The sequence below is a fragment of the Oncorhynchus tshawytscha genome, linkage group LG05, assembly GCF_018296145.1.
Source record: "Oncorhynchus tshawytscha isolate Ot180627B linkage group LG05, Otsh_v2.0, whole genome shotgun sequence".
NCBI classification, from domain to species: domain Eukaryota; kingdom Metazoa; phylum Chordata; class Actinopteri; order Salmoniformes; family Salmonidae; genus Oncorhynchus; species Oncorhynchus tshawytscha.
In genome coordinates, this window is record NC_056433.1 from 58759952 (window position 1) to 58777599 (window position 17648).

General features: G+C 43.6%; 1 protein-coding gene across 1 annotated transcript in view; it reads right to left on the minus strand.

Moving 5' to 3' along the window:
* The window catches only part of LOC112251575 (leucine-rich repeat-containing protein 7), a 192318-nt gene that overhangs the window by 139740 nt on the left and 34930 nt on the right, over positions 1-17648 (minus strand). Inside the window, exon 2 of the mRNA XM_042322154.1 lies at positions 4371-4679. The gene's annotated coding sequence lies outside the window, so the exon portion shown is untranslated. The remainder of the gene's footprint in view (positions 1-4370; positions 4680-17648) is intronic.

The window sequence follows — 17648 nt, forward strand, 5'->3', positions numbered from 1 at the left end:
ATTTTCACAATGATTAAATTACTTAAAACCATGTCCCAAGTCACATGTACCGGTATATTCCAGTATTCGAAGATGTTCGTTTATAGTGTATCATGTTCAGTAGCGACCCGTCATTCAGGGCAGGTGGGGCTATTTTTTGCCCAAAAAAACAAAAAATATATTTTGGGGGGGAGGGGGCTTGCTTGTTTTGCATGTTATTTTGGCATTAATATGTGTCACATATCAGTTTGCAAATAATGTTAAAAAAAAAAATATATATATAATTGAGTTAATAAAGCTGCGTACAAACATGTTTTCTTGAGTAAAGGAGGTCCAAAATGCAGGTGTTTGAGCCTAGTTCAATGCTTTCTGTGGTGGTGGGGCAAGCCAGCAGAAAATATGGAGTGTTGCGCAATGATCGGCCCAGTGTTCTGTCACTCATGGGGACACTACATCACCGCCAAGTCTAAGGGTAGAGCTCGAAAGGGTAGAGCTCGAAAATTCAAGCCTCATTGGGTACTGCCATACATGTCAATGTCATACTTTCAAAATCTTAGCTAGCAGTCATCATCATGAATCAAGTCGACAATCTATTGGCAAATCATTTTTAATCCTTGTCATATGAAGAGAAATAATTAAGAGAAATTATAGATAAAACGTATCAGTGCTCATCGGCCATTGGACATAAACATTACACAACCAGTTGGAAATCGCAAATTCAATGATGAATGCTATGGAAGGAATCAGTGGCAAACTGCAAGCATTGCAAGGAAATCATTAGCCTGCTATTCAGTGGAGTGGCTGTAGGGTTCAAGTCTAAAATTAAGGGTCTCTTTTCCTAGTTTAAAATTATAAACATTCAACACTGGCCATGCTGTCAATGAAGCATGACTTGTGCCGCGCTCAAAACAACTGTTATCTCGGAACTACAAAATCTGACTTTAGTGAGTTCAAGACAATTGGGAACTCGGGGAAAATAAGTTTGGAACTTTCATCCAACTCGGAATTGTAAATCAGGAACTCGGAACTCTTTCTAGATTCAACCTTTTTTCCCAAATGTCTTGAAAGCACCATAAATCCAGAGAATGCCAGACTTTAATGACAATGTTTGATGACAACATTTGCCTACAAAGGACCACTGCGCCACCTTCCTGTTCAAATGAACACAGCACAACAAGGTGAGTCCAAAAATGTATTGTATGCTGCTGCATAAATTATGTAATATGTATATGTATACTAATATAAACATAGATATGTATACTGTAGCAAAGAAAGTAATACTAAGTGTATGTTGTGTGGTAAGCTGTTAGTAATCGATGTGCCTCACCCTAATAATTTGGTTTATTTTCACCCCTTAATTTTGCCTACTGTTCTGACTTGTTTCCCTGACCTGTTTCTGAGAAATGTAATCATCGAATATTGTAAGAGCTTTCAATGTCTGCTTATATGCCCCCTTTAATTATCGGCTCATGTTCTGAATTCTGTCCCTGTACATTTCAAAAGTGCTGAACAAATAGTTATATTGACTACATCCGTCCTAGCTCGCTCATTAATGTCTTACTTGAAATTACGGATTGCTTCTTATCTGCTTGTCATCCCCCTTATGCCATAGTTTGTACATCTAAATTGTCAGTATAAACCACATTTATTTAAGCAAGTCAGCCGTTTTTTTAAAGGCAGTAAATGAGGCTAAATTAACTTTCGCTGCCAGGTGTAGCAGTGGTAAGGTGTTGGGACTCTGCTGTTGGGACAGCTTTATATAGGCCCTAACAGTTTGTGGGCACAGTTTGTCACCTTTATAATGCAATTCATGTATTGTTTACTGTTGTGTAGTGGCTTCCCACATTTTACTTTTTTTTTTTGCCCCACCAAGATTTACATGCTAAAATTGCCGCTGATCATGTTGTATGCATTGCATATGTATATGATACGACATAAATAATGTATCAACTACACTCTTTGAGGTTTAACATGAGCGATAGAGGCTTTTTCCGAATGTCAGCTTTGAAGTATGAAAATATTTTTTTTAAAGAAGAAGGAGCTTTAGACATGGGCATGGAAATGAACCTTGACTGGCATTATTCAAATGTCATAATATTAACGGCTGGTTGACTATACCGACCATCATAGCACTACAGTGCTGTGTAAAGCAGAACATTCCCTGGGGCTCTGTCCCTTTCTCCACTGATTCAAATCCACACTTGTCCATGACTATGTGGGAGTTCCTAGGGAAAACAAGAAAGCACTTTGAAAGATGAATCCAGATCAACAACGCTAGCCAGGGTCATGATGGGATGTGACTATCACAACAGAATAAAGGCAAGGTAAAAGTCAAAGCTTTTAGACCCCCTATTACTCCAATAACAGGATGTATGTAGTGAAGGGGTTCTGGATTGTAAAACATAGAGAATTATAGCACTTTCAGGAACAGACGATAATCACTCCTCTTTGGGAAAAGTCGGCTTGGGGCCAGGAAGTCACCTCAGAGCCATGTCTCTCTCCAGGGATGGGAAATAGCAGTTCATCTCCTGATTACACTGGTAGAACTGGTGAAGTGACCCTAAACATCTATAAGGCTCTCCAATCAGAACCATGGCTCTCCTTCAAATCAAATTCAGCCAGGGATGAAATCCCATGGGTGATTAAAGTTGAACATGCCTGCATCCATAATACTGAGCCTTGGCATCCAAATATTATTATGTGTCCTTGGTCTCTTTCCATCTCTCTCCTTCACACAGTAGAGGAAGGCTCACAAAGACAGTCTGACAGTGCAAGCCCGCCCTGAAGATGATTGACAATTGTTAGGCTCTGATGCTATCTCCATGGGAACTGATTGGTAAGATAAATACAGTGCACCAGAAAGAGCGGTGGCTCACCCAATAAGAGAGGAGCTGACCTCCTTTATGCACCATAAACCCAATCATTACTCAAACCTCATCACATGATTAAGCTAATTAAAGCCCTATGTTCATGACATTCCATTAGTCGTGTCATGTTTATTACCCACCTCATCAAACACTAATGATATGTCAGGTAATAATTAAATCATCAAACAAATGAACAGAGTCAATATAGTGTATAGCCCTATTCTGATAATGTGGTTAGTGTTATTCATTGAGGATTGTTATTCAGTTCATGAACTTCTGTGTAGACTATATTGAATGGCCCTGTATTCTAATGGTAAAAATACAGGGCTGAATCTAGGTTCTTATAGTTTAATGGCAGCTGAGCGAGAGGACTCTAAATGTGCCAGCCTCCTCCCTCCCTAAGAGGTTAGAAGAAAGTGCTAATGAGAACATCTGGTCAAATGGCTGAGAGCCAGAAGTGTTCCTGAGACACTCTGAAAGACACCTCTCAGCTTCGCTCTCCAAAGTGGAGCACATTCACTATTCACTGCTGTCATCATTCAACTGCACTTTAGTGGAATGGGCATATAATTGCAATGCATTACTACTGTTGATTATATATCTCACATATTAAGGCCCTTGATTTGATCTGTCTCATAAGACCCCTGCTCATTATTTATCTCACATATCAAGATCAACACTTTGTGGACACAGCTCAAAGATACAAAAAATACAAACGGAATACAAGACAACATTTAATATTCTGCAGCAATGATTGATAAAAAAAATGTTTTGATCTGGCTACAGCAAAACACAAGTTCTATTTGCTCCTGTTCTTAACACTTGGAGCGTGAAGAAACACATGATTGTACTGTCCAGTGGCACCACTAACTCTCTTCTCCTAATGACTCGACTCTTCTCTTTCACCAACCCAACAAAGCTGCACAGCGATGTGTATTTGGCCTTTGGCCATAAAGATGGCATTTAAGACTAGCAAATATAGATTTTTTTAATGACATTGGAATTACAGACATTTAATGTTACAGCCTGTTGGCAGAATGAGTGAGTCAACATTCCAATCTGCCATATTCAGACAGGCCTTCCTCTCAATCTGCCATATTCAGACAGGCCTTCCTCTCAATCTGCCATATTCAGACAGGCCTTCCTCCCCTGCATGTCTCCATAGATCATTATCACTGCACTATATCCAGCTGTGGTCAACCTCTCTCTGGAGGGAGGCCAGAAGTTAAACAATTGTATTATTGGACCCATATCCAGGCTGTAGTACACCTCAGTGAGTCCATTACATCAGTTCATTCACCCTTTTACTAGACCTTGTCCATCACTCAAATAGAGGATCCAGCTGCACTCCGATGACATCAGAAGAGTCACCCAGGCCTAGCGACAGGGTCAGTAAGTCTACAGCACTGGGAGACTACATCACTGCAAAATGAACCCCCAAAACTGTTTCTGAAGCTCATTATAAAATCGTTGATCATAAGCGTTTCAAATTTCTATTATTTCTATATATCTATTATTACTTACCAGGGCAGACAGGGGATGGCCTTGGGTTTGTGTTGCCTATGTTGTCGGTTTGGCCAGGGTTAGTAGAAGGCCCCTGGATTTCACTGGTGGTGGATTGACACAGTCGCCCAGTGCATTGACCTGCGTTTGTTCTTGTTGTCCTGCCTCATCTTTGCCTCCCTGTCCGTGCAAATCCTGCAGGGCACTAGGCTCTGGAGAAGTCTCTTGTTACATCCTCCATATTATGTACAGTTGGCACTCCTGCCACTCTCCTGCTCTCAGTCCCAATGTGATGATGAACGCTTGTTACTCCTTAAGCGCCAATGATTCCTAAGAAAATGAAGAAAAGGGAAGGGAAGGACATCTTTAGTTCTGCTCCACAGGTTGCTCAAGTGGTCTACTGTTTTTCAGTTGGGTTTCAATACGAGAAAAGATTTCCAACAGCAGACACAGTACATTAACATGTGTATTATTGTTATCTCTGAAACGAGAATCAGGGAGGGTTGTGGCACAAGCGAGATGAATTGAGGGCATGTTTAGTACATCATATAGCTTGCCATTAAAAATATTCTCTAGTTGAAAGCCTCATGAAAAATCTGCCAGTGCACTCATGGCAATGTGCTTTATTTAGTGAGTGAAACATTTCCCTATTTTACTGAGGAGCAGGAGGACTCTGCTGCCTGCGATGGCCACACCATTCATGTCTTCAGGAAAGAATGCTTTTAAACTTGAAAAGAGTGGAAAATAATGAAGCCCTTGAAAAAGGCATTTAGTAATTATTATATATCCCTGCATAGAAGGACTTATCCCACAGTTAAATGTTTCAAAACCAAGTATAAATTCTGCACTCAATGTTCTCATCAATACACTTCAACATCTCTGTGTTTTCTCCCAGAGTAGAACAAAACAGACCTTACATCATCACCCCTTAAGCAGAGAATGTAGATAGATTAGGTTTATGTAAATTCACTGAAAGTTATTTCTGTTCTATGGCATGATTGCGTCATGGCAATCAAATCAACCCACTGTCCATATTGTGTCAATGCTAAGAGCAGAAGAGTATTTAAATCTGTAGCCATGGTGAGCATGAGTCATAAGAATGCATGTTCATTAAACTATTGAGGCTATTTAGATGCTCAGTTAATAGAACAACCTAGATACCAATGCTGTATACCTCCTCAAAACAAGGCAAGAGCTCAATTTATTTTCTTAAAAACTTCCATTTGTAAATGTGGTCTACATAATGTTGTGGGGCAATGTGAACTCAACTGTGTTCTAGTATCATAGAAGTCTCTTAAATGTTTAATTTTGCAGCTGATTTTATATCATTCAACCCAGAGTCTTCCTTTGGAGTGGTTGTGACTGTAACGTTAGCTGGATGGGCTGAGCCTCACTGCGAATAACTTAAATCACACTTCCCTGCTCTTAAACCATGGGGCCACAGAAGATCTAAACACACAGTACCCTCAGACTCAGAAGGAGGATGAGTGAGTCATTGGCATGAAATGGAATTGCGGGTATTAAACCCAAATGTGAGTTGAAGGAGAGAAAGAAGTTTCGGCTGTGAGTGACAGCAGGCAGCATCAGTGTTGTGATGGAGACATGTCTATTTTCATAAGCTTTATCCTTGAGAATACCAAGCACCACCTTACGGATTTATGCCCTTCTGTTCACATTTGTTTGGTTGCCATACCATGGATCTCCCTTTAGGATCTCCCTTTAGACTGCAAGCCAATGGCATGATCATGACTGTCCAGTTAAGGCTTGGATAATGAATTCCTCATCATGGTTACCCCTGATCTCTAACTCATATACTAACGCAGCTTCTAGACTAGAGGAAGGTCCACCAGCAGACATGCAATCATCCTCAAAGATATGTTACTTAAGAGTACCTCATTATGCACACAATGAAAATCCTCAATTATTGAAAATAGATCATTATGAATTAATGTTTAATGATTGCATTTGAGTGGTTATCGCATATGACATTGACTAATACAGTATTCATGTAGCTCTCATGTAGATATTGTTCTGCTCGAGATTGGATATTCAACATAAAGTACTTACTGTAGCCATGTGTACTTTACTTATTCAATATTACATGACATTATTTTCCATTTTATATTTCCCTTGTTGCTCCTGTGTGCTGAATATGGGCTACATACACACCTGCATTTCTAAAAAACAATGATGTGTCATTTTGTACTTTACAGTACACATAAGGCCATCCCCAGGCACGACTCAGAAAGAACGCCCAAAACTGAATTCAACTACAAAGTGCTGTCATGTTAATCTTCTTCTCAGCCTCTAATACGGTTCCCTTTCAAACTTAATCAATCAAGTAAAGACAGGAAAATAAATATTAACTGTTCATAGTTTGAACGTCGCTGAGGCAAATGAGAGTATTTTCTAATTTCTCATATTTCTCATTTCAAAACAGAAATGTTGCTGCATGCTTTCCCAGAGGTAAACACCTGTCAGTGAAAACACAGAGGCATTTTCATTCAATTATATTGCATACATCCATTTTCTTTCTCAACATATTTAATTATCCTGTAAAATATTGTTTTAGTTATAATCAGCCAAGATGCTTTTTGGAGTGTGGTTCTCTAAAATGGGCTTCCAAAGTGGGCAAGTGTTAAATATTCCATATTAATGAGCCCAGAGAGGGCATCGCTTACTACAGAGTAGGCTGGGCAGCCTAAGGTGAAGATAAACTTAGCCTGATAGCATGTAATCTTAACCCATGGAGTCATGGTTTCTCCCAGGTTCACTATGCTGCATCAAAGAAGTCTGGTAAAGCAAGCATACAATATGTTAAGCAACAATACCCCAGTGTATTAACAGCTCATTCACCCTTCCCTTGAATATAATGTGTAACTCTCCCACCCACACAGCAGGTAAAGTGATGAGTAATCTCCTCTGCAGCTGTGCCCCAGCCAGGTAAACACTGTGTGCATAAAGATGACCACTCACACCAACCACTCTGCCCTGATGAGTAAATGTCACCTCCCACCCCCACCCCCACTCCCACCACCAACACCACCACCACTGCATGTCCAGGTAAACAATGACGGACCCCTTCAGATCCTCTCTGCTGCCAGCCTCGTGACTGGCAAGGGCAGCTTTAGTGTAGTGAGTGGTGTTAGTGGATTCCCATGGCAGACGGGGGCAACCTGATGAAATAAGGCTGACGGTGGGGGAGCCACGCACAGATTGAAAGTGGTTAAATCACAGCTGGGTAGCCGTGCGGGCGGATCAATGGAAAGAAAGTATCTCTCCCTTAGTTCCACCAGTGAGCAGCATTTAAACATGCCAAGCTCAGACTCAATCACTTTACCTAATGTGCCTCGATAGTTTTAGGGTTGTATAGGCAGTAGCTGGGGGAGACACAGCACGCTTCATCGCAAAATGTATTGTATAGCTCAGATGGTATAGTACAGAACATAAAGGACAATTTGCAGCATTTGTGTCAATTAGAGTGTTTGTGACAATTAGAGCAGAGCAGCCATCTTATATTTCAATATTCATTTTTAGATTAAAGCCAAATGTTACTAATTTCCCTTTCTCTTTTTTCTGACCAACTTTTTATGTAGGTTTGTCAGTCAAAACCACATGCATGGTCATTGAGTTATTTCTAACCCCCCCCCTATAGTTGGTTAAAAGAGCTTACATAAGTTAGTTAGTGAGCGTCTGGATCTGTTGTGTATTTCCCACATAACACATGTGACTCAGTAGTCAGGTGGTGTCACTCAACTGAGTGAATTTCATCCTCCCTCTCAGACGAAGTCAGTCACGATGGCAACCAGATTCACTTACAGTAGTACTGTAGCTCCAGCCACTCAACTCAATCATGTTAGAATCCTGACCTCAAGACAACTTCAGACCCAAGAGGCAGGCTGGCCACAAAGCCAAAATAAGCAACATACTGTATACCCTCTCTCTGAATGAGGTTGACAAAAACTGGAGAACACTAAATCTAATACAAGGGCATCAGAGAGGTTCTATGTGGGTGTATGTTCTATAGGTATCTATAGATTTCAAATGTAGGTAAGCTTTATTTGTGGTTAATGCTTGTGTGGAGTACTGCACTACACTGCTCCTCAACTGACTCTAACCAATGCACATAGGCCTACATTTGCCAATAGTAATGTGAGCACAGTCAGCCGGACGGTGAGCGCCTCTAGAAAATTCAAATCAAATAGTTTATTGTTCACATACACAGATTTCAGATGTTATCACAGGTGCGGCGAAATACTTGTGTTTCTAGCTCCAACAGTGCAGTAATAACAATACAATAATAATATTTGTATAACTAACCCCATATAGACCAGAGCCTGTCGTTTCCAATGGGAGCAAAGTAATCATAGTGGGCAGAACAAGCAAGGAGGTGGGCCGAGCCAAGTAGGAGCTAGTGAGATTCTATTGGCGCATTCAAGCATTCATTTGCATATTAACGTTAGAGAACTCTGACTCTGTGAATTGCTCGTGTGCAATAACTCAATTCGCCCTTGCACTCCTTCTAAACAATGCAGTCCATTCTGAAGAATTTTGTTTGCAGGGGGGTATTGCAAATTGATTAGCTGTTCAGGAGTCTTATGGCTTGGGTGTACAGTCGTGGCCAAAAGTTTTGAGAATGACACAAATATTAATTTTCACAAAGTCTGCTGCCTCAGTTTGTATGATAGCAGTTTGCAAATACTCCAGAATGTTATGAAGAGTGATCAGATGAATTGCAATTAATTGAAAAGTCCCTCTTTGTCATGCAAATGAACTGAATCCCTCCCAAAACATTCCACTGCATTTCAGCCCTGCCACAAAAGGACCAGCTGACATCATGTCAGTGATTCAGCTGCGGGATTGGGGCACCACCAGTACAGAGCTTGCTCAGGAATGGCAGCAGGCAGGTGTGAGGTCATTTGCACGCACAGTGAGGCGAATACTTTTGGAGGATGGCCTGGTGTCAAGAAGGGTAGCAAAAGAAGCCATTTCTCTCCAGGAAAAACATCAGGGACAGACTGATATTCTGCAAAAGGTACAGGGATTGGACTGCTGAGGACTGGGTTAAGTAATTTTCCCCTTTCCGATAGTTTGGGGCATCCGGAAAAAGCTAGTCCGGAGAAGACAAGGTGAGTGCTACCATCAGTCCTGTGTCATGCCAACAGTAAAGTATCCTAAGACCATTCATGTGTGGGGTTGCTTCTCAGCCAAGGGAGTGGGCTCACTCACAATGTTGCCTAAGAACACAGCCATGAATAAAGAATGGTACCAACACATCCTCCGAGAGCAACTTCTCCCAACCATCCAGGAACAGTTTGGTGACTAACAATGCCTTTTCCAGCATGATGGAGCACCTTGCCATAAGGCAAAAGTGATAACTAAGTGGCTCGGGGAACAAAACATCGATATTTTGGGTCCATGGCCAGGAAACTCCCCAGACCTTAATCCCATTGAGAACTTGTGGTCAATCCTCAAGAGGCGGGTGGACAAACAAAAACCCACAAATTCTGACAAACTCCAAGCAATGATTATGCATGAACGGGCTGCCATCAGTCAGGATGTGACCCAGAAGTTAATTGCCAGCATGCCAGGGCGGATTGCAGAGGTCTTGAAAAAGAAGGGTTAACACTGTAAATATTGACTCTTTGCATCAACTTCATGTAATTGTCAATAAAATACTTTTACACTTATGAAATGCTTGTAATTATAATTCAGTATTCCGTAGTAACATCTGACAAAAAATATTTAAAGACACTGAAGCAGCAAACTTTGTGGAAATTAATATTTGTGTCATTCTCAAAACTTTTGGCCACGACTGTAAAAGCTATTTTGGAGCCTCTTTGACCGAGACTTGGCTTGCCGTGAGGTAGCAGAGAGAACAGTCTATGAATAGGGTGACTGGAGTCTTTGACAATTTTTAGGGCCTTCATCTGACACCTCCTGGTATAGAGGTCCTGGATGGCAGGAAGCGTGGCCCCGGTGATGTACTGGGCTGTACGCACTACCCTCTGTAATGCCTTGTGGTCGGAGGCAGAGCAGTTGCCATACCAGGCAGTGATGCAATCTGTCAGGATGCTCTTGATGGTGTAGCTGTAAAACCTTTTGAGGATTTGAGGACCCATGCCAAATCTTTTCAGTCTCCTGAGGGGGAATAGGTTTTGCCCTCTTCATGACTGTCTTGGTGTGCTTGGACCATGTTATTTTGTTGGTGATGTGGACGCCAAGGAACTTGAAGCTCTCAACCTGCTCCACAACAGCCCCGTCGATGAGAATGGGGGCGTGCTCGTTCCTCCTCTAACGATGTACGCTGAGAGTCGGGAAGCAAGTTCAGGAAGTGAATACATTTAATTAATAAATGAACATGAACTAAACAAGAAACATGAATAGCGCACCGACATGAAACAGAAACAGAAACAATAACACATGGGGAAGGAACCAAAGGGAGTGACATAAATAGTGCAGGTGAACAAGGAGGTGATGGAGTCCAGGTGATTGTCATTAGGCGCTGATGCGCGTGACAGGTGTGCGCAACAATAAACAGCCAGGTGACCTAGAGGCCAGAGAGGGAGCACACGTGACAGTACTCCCCTCCCCGACACGCGGTACTAGCCGCAGGACAGTGACCAAAATGACGATCCCGGGGATCAGGAGTGGACTGGTCACCTCTGCTGAGGCGTGGAAACCTGTCGTTCCGGCTGAGGAGCGGGAGCATGGCGACCTAGAGCGCCGGAGAGAGAGCATATGTGACAGTTCCCCCTCCCCAGCGCACAGCTCCAGCCGCAGGACACCTGGAGTGGACTGATCGCCTCCACTGAGGCGCAGAAACCTGGCACGGGAACCTGTTCACCCAGCTGAGGCATTGGAGCCTATCGAGCCCGCTGAGGCATGGGAGCCTGTCGAGCCAGCTGAGGCATGGGAGCCTATCAAACCCGCCGAAGCATGGGAGTCGGACAAACCGGCTGAGGCCTCCGTTGTAGCTCTGGTACTGACACCCGGACCCGACATCACCTCCAACACAAAAACAAAACAAAAAAACACTCCCTGATGCTTCCCTTTGGTGAGAAGTTATTCTGTAAAGATGTATGCTGAGAGTCGAGAAGCAAATTCAGGGAGTGAATACATTTAATAAATAAACAAACATGAACCAAACAAGAAACACGAATCACGCGTAACAGGTGTGGCGCAATAATAAGCAGCCTGGTGACCTAGAGGCCGGAGAGGGAGCACACGTGACACCTCCTTTTCCTGTAGTCCACAATCATCTCCTTTGTCTTGATCATGTTGAGGGAGAGGTTATTGTCCTTGCACCACACGATCAGGTCTCTGACCTCCTCCCTCTAGGCTGTCTCATCGTTGTCTGTGAAATATCTGTCTCATTGTTCTATCTGTGGTAATAACACCTAGCAAAACACAACAATAATCCCAACATTTTAAATAAAGAAATGAAGAAATATCAGAATGAGCAATGTCAGAGTCCGGAATATAAATATATATTTAAAATTATATAGACAGTATGGACAGTATATGAATAGAAAATGTACAGCAGTAGTTATATTGCATAAACCATGACTAAAATACTGTATAAACATTTCATGGTAAGGTCTACACCTGAAATATAAGTATTTCACGGTAAGGTTGTTGTATTCGCCACATGTGACAAATACAATTTTATTTTATTTACATATAATGTGGTTAAAACTTCTTCGGGATCGGTGTCCCATCCACGGGACGGTTGAGCTAACGCAGTCTAATACAATTAGCATGACATCATGCAACAAGAAATGACGTAAGTAACAAGAAAATTTCCCAGGACATAGACATATCTGACAGAACGCTTAAATTCTTGTTAATCTAACTGCACTGTCCAATTTACAGTAGCTATTAGAGTGAAATAATACCATGCTATTGTTTGAAGAGAATGCACAATTTTGAACATGAAAAGTTATTAATAAACAAATTAGGCACATTTGGCAAGTCCTGATACAAAATTTTGAACAGAGATGCAATGGTTCATTGGCTCAGTCTTAAACTTTGCACATACACTGCTATCTAGTGGCCAAAATCTAAATTGCAGCTGGGCTGGAATAATACATTATGGCCTTTCTCTTGTATTTCAAAGATGAAGGTACAAAATAACAGTTGTTTTTTTCTTTGTGTTATCTTTTACCAGATCTATTGTGTTATATTCTCCTACATTCCTTTCACATTTCCACAAACTTCAAAGTGTTTCCTTTCATATGGACCAAAGAATATGCATATCCTTGCTTTAGGGGCTGAGTTACAGGCAGTTTGTCACGTTCTGACCTTAGTTCTTTTGTTATGTCTTTGTTTTAGTATGGTCAGGGCGTGAGTTGGGTGGGTTGTCTATGCTCCTTTTTCTATGTGGTGTTTTTTTGTTTGGCCTGGTATGGTTCTCAATCAGAGGCAGGTGTCGTTAGTTGTCTCTGATTGAGAATCATACTTAGGTAGCCTTTTCCCACCTGTGTTTTGTGGGTGATTATTTTCCGTTTCAGTGTTTGCACCATTCGGGACTCTTTCCGTTTTCATTTTGTTTCTCTTGTTCCTTTTGTATTCTGTATTCATTCTCATTAAATTAAATTATGGATACATACGACGCTGCATTTTGGTCCTCCGATCCTTCCTACTACTCCTCCTCAGAAGAGGAGGAAGAAAGCCTTGACACCGTTAGATTTGGGTATGTCATTTTAGGTGAACATTTTAAAAAGGGGGTGGATCCTTAAGACGTACCAAGGCCAAAACTGTTTAAAACATACATTTGCCTAACCTGATTTCAAAAGTGTGTTCCGCGATTGCAATAAGAATTGTTGTGCAATTACATCAGTGCCATTTATGATGAGGGAGGATTTTTTTTTATATGCGCATGGTCTTATTTCTATTACAGCATATTGCATGACTGTCACTCATATTCCATTCACCCAGTTCAATGTAACATCGATAGGTTTAGGCTACTACATGATACTCTAATTTTCCCTATACCCATCATGAGGTTGCTACAACTTAGCCTAAAGTTTACAACGTAAGTGCACACAGGTCGAGAGTGTTCAATACCCCCTTGCACACTTTTGCCTGCATCTAGTTTATCTAGGGTGTAATCATTAGTCCAACAGTTTCTATTGGACAAATTCAGGTATTTTTTTATCCCTGTTTCGTTTGCTGCCGTTTAAAAAACGTTTTTCAAAATAATCCGCAGAATGAATACACCCCTAATGGCACGGAAACACAGTGCACTTTCATAGCAGCCGCGTTGTATTCCTTCTCGCTTCTATGCACTCTCTTCCGCTCACCTTTTGTCACGACTTCTACCGAAGGTAACTCCTCTCCCTGTTCGGGCGGCGCTTGGCGGTCGGCGTCGCCGGTCTACCAGCCACCACCGATCCCTTTTTCCTTTTCTGTTTGTTTTGTCTTTGGTTCTTTTTTCACACCTGGTTTCATTTGCGTTAATTTCTGTGTGTTTAAGGGTAACCTGTTGCCTGCCTAAGTTTGTGCGGGATTAGTCTTTTTATGTATATGCTCGGTTGTATTTACCGTTGTTTTGTTTTCACGGTTATGCAAGTGTATTATTGTGTCGGAACTGTGTTCTCTGTAACAAGGTTGTAGTCCTTTTCGACTGTGCCATTCCTGTGTTGGTGGACTGTCTTATTAAAATACGCTTCTCAGACATCAAATCAAATCACATCAAATCAAATCAAATTTTATTTGTCACATACACATGGTTAGCAGATGTTAATGCGAGTGTAGCGAAATGCTTGTGCTTCTAGTTCCGACAATGCAGAAATAACCAACAAGTAATCTAACTAACAATTCCAAAACTACTGTCTTATACACAGTGTAAGGGGATAAAGAATATGTACATAAGGATATATGAATGAGTGATGGTACAGAGCAGCATAGGCAAGATACAGTAGCTGATATCGAGTACAGTATATACATATGAGATGAGTATGTAAACAAAGTGGCATAGTTAAAGTGGCTAGTGATACATGTATTACATAAGGATGCAGTCGATGATATAGAGTACAGTATATACGCATGCATATGAGATGAATAATGTAGGGTATGTAAACATTATATAAGGTAGCATTGTTTAAAGTGGCTAGTGATATATTTACATCATTTCCCATCAATTCCCATTATTAAAGTGGCTGGAGTTGAGTCAGTGTCAGTGTCAGTGTGTTGGCAGCAGCCACTCAATGTTAGTGGTGGCTGTTTAACAGTCTGATGGCCTTGAGATAGAAGCTGTTTTTCAGTCTCTCGGTCCCAGCTTTGATGCACCTGTACTGACCTCGCCTTCTGGATGATAGCGGGGTGAACAGGCAGTGGCTCGGGTGGTTGATGTCCTTGATAATCTTTATGGCCTTCCTGTAACATCGGGTGGTGTAGGTGTCCTGGAGGGCAGGTAGTTTGCCCCCGGTGATGCGTTGTGCAGACCTCACTACCCTCTGGAGAGCCTTACGGTTGAGGGCGGAGCAGTTGCCGTACCAGGCGGTGATACAGCCCGCCAGGATGCTCTCGATTGTGCATCTGTAGAAGTTTGTGAGTGCTTTTGGTGACAAGCCGAATTTCTTCAGCCTCCTGAGGTTGAAGAGGCGCTGCTGCGCCTTCTTCACGATGCTGTCTGTGTGAGTGGACCAATTCAGTTTGTCTGTGATGTGTATGCCGAGGAACTTAAAACTTGCTACCCTCTCCACTACTGTTCCATCGATGTGGATAGGGGGGTGTTCCCTCTGCTGTTTCCCATCCCTGCTCTCCTGCGCCTGACTCCTACACCTATCACCTAGACACACTTTATCACAGAATCCCGCACCAACTCATGGAGTCAGCAGGAGCGGACCCGTGTCTATGGAGGAGTGCGTTCAACACCACACGGCAGTGTTACACCGGCTGGGGACCGCAATGGATCAGGTGATGGCAACGATGGAAAAATGGGAGAGAGCTGGCCTTCCCACACCTCCATCAGCCACACCCCAACCAGTACCACCACCCTCTCCTTCATTGCCTGGGTACAGTGGGATCCGACTGCGGCCAGGTGCCAGGGTTTCTTACTCCAGATGGACTTATACCTGGCAACCGTTCACCCGGCTCCTTTGGGAGGTGAGAGCGTGAACCCCCTCGTCTCCTGCCTCTCAGGTAAAGCTCTGGAGTGGGCCAACGCAGTATGGAACGATTCTGACTCGGCGAGGGAACACTACCCAGAGTGAATGGCTGTTCCATCTGAGGCAGAAGAAGAGGAGTGCTCAGGACTTTGCCCTAGAGTTCCGGACCTTGACTGCTGGCGCGGGATGGAACGACAGGGCCCTGATCGATCACTATAGGTGCAGTTTGCGAGAGGACGTCCGTAGGGAGCTAGCCTGTAGAGACACCACTCTCTCCTTGGATCAGCTGATCGACATGTCCATTCGTTTGGACAACTTGCTGGCGACCCTCGGACGTCCAGATCGGGTTCTGTCAGTTTCATCCCCCAGCTCCTCCACTCCAACGCCCATGGAGCTAGGAGGTGCTGCAGCGAGGGAGACCGGAGGAGGGGGCCTTTCCTGTACCAGCTGTGGTCGCAGAGGGCACAATGCTGACCGGTGCTGGGGGGGGGTCCTCCAGGGAGTCGAGATGCCAGGCCGAACACTGTTCAGACTCCTCAGGTGAGTCAGCACCAGGCTCACCCAGAGCCCCCTGTTGGTCACATGTATGTATTGATTGTTTTTCCTGAATTTGCCCCTCTTTCCTGGCATAAGGCGCTAGTAGATTCAGGCATGGCGGGGAATTTTATTGACCACGGTTTAGCGCATAGGTTAGGGATCCTCCTTGTTCAGCTTGACAAACCCTTCCCAGTGCACGCCTTAGATAGCCAACCATTAGGGTCAGGGCTAGTCAGGGAGGCCACGGCTCCACTGGGCATGGTTACGCAGGAGGGTCATGAGGAGAGAATTAGTCTCTTCCTCATTGATTCTCCTGCATTTTCGGTGGTGCTGCGGGGAAGCCTGCGTCCGTGCATTGACTATAGAGGTCTAAATTTCATCACGGTGGGGTACCCGCTACCTCTCATTGCCACGGAGATTGAGTCATTTCACGGAGCACGCTTTTTCAGAAAAATGGATCTCAGGAGCTCATATAACTTGGTGCGTATCCAGGAGGGAGATGAGTGGAAGACAGTATTTAGTACCACATCCGGCCATTATGAGTACCTCGTCATGCCGTACGGGTTGAAGAATGTTCCAGCAGTCTTCCAATCTTTTGTAGAAGAGATTCTCAGGGACCTGCACGGGCAGGGTGTGGTGGTTTATACCAATGATATTCTGGTCTATTCCGCAACACGCGCCGCGCATGTGTCTCTGGTGTGCAAGGTACATGGCCGACTGTTGGAGCATGACCTGTACGTCAAGGCTGAGAAATGCTTGTTCTTCAACAGGCCTTCTCCTTCCTTGGGTATCGCATTTCCACATCAGGGTTGGTGATGGAGTGTGACCGCATTGCAGCCGTGTGTAATTGGCCGACTCCAACCACGGTAAGGAGGTGCAGCGGTTTTCCAATTACGTCCCGGAGGTTTATCCGGGGTTTTGGGCAGGTGGCTGCTCCCATTACGTCACTGCTAAATGGGGGGCCGGTGCGTCTGGGGTGGTCGGCTGAGGCGGACAGGGCTTTTGATCGCCTGAAGGCTCTTTTCACCTCGGCCCCCGTGCTAGCGCATCCGAATCCCTCCTTGGCATTCATAGTGGAGTTGGACGCGTCCGAGGCTGGGATTGGAGCCGTGCTCTCACAGCGCTCGGGTACGCCACCAAAGCTCAGCCCGGCAGAGCGAAGCTATGATGTGGGGGATCGGGAGCTGCTGGCTGTCGTCAGGGCCCGGAAGGTGTGGAGACATTGGCTTGAGGGGGCTCAATACCCATTACTCATCTGGACTGACCACCGTAATCTAGAGTACATCTAGAGCGAGGAGACTGAACCCTCATCTGATTTGGTGGGCTCACACGTCCACACCTTTTCCCTTTGTTTGTGGACTTCAACGCACATGTAATGATGGCGCGGTGAGTCAGAAGCAGGTGCAGGTAAAAATGTTTTAATAAATAAATTAAATATAATACAAAACAAGACACATGAACAACACACAGACAGGAAACAGAAACAATGATGCCCGGGGAAGGAACCAAAGAGAGTGACATATATAGGGCAGGTAATCAAGGAAGTGATGGAGTCAAGGTGAATGATGACACGCAGGTGCATGTAACGACGGTGACAGGTGTGCTCCATAACAAGCAGCCTGGTGACCTAGAAGCCGGAGAGGGAGCA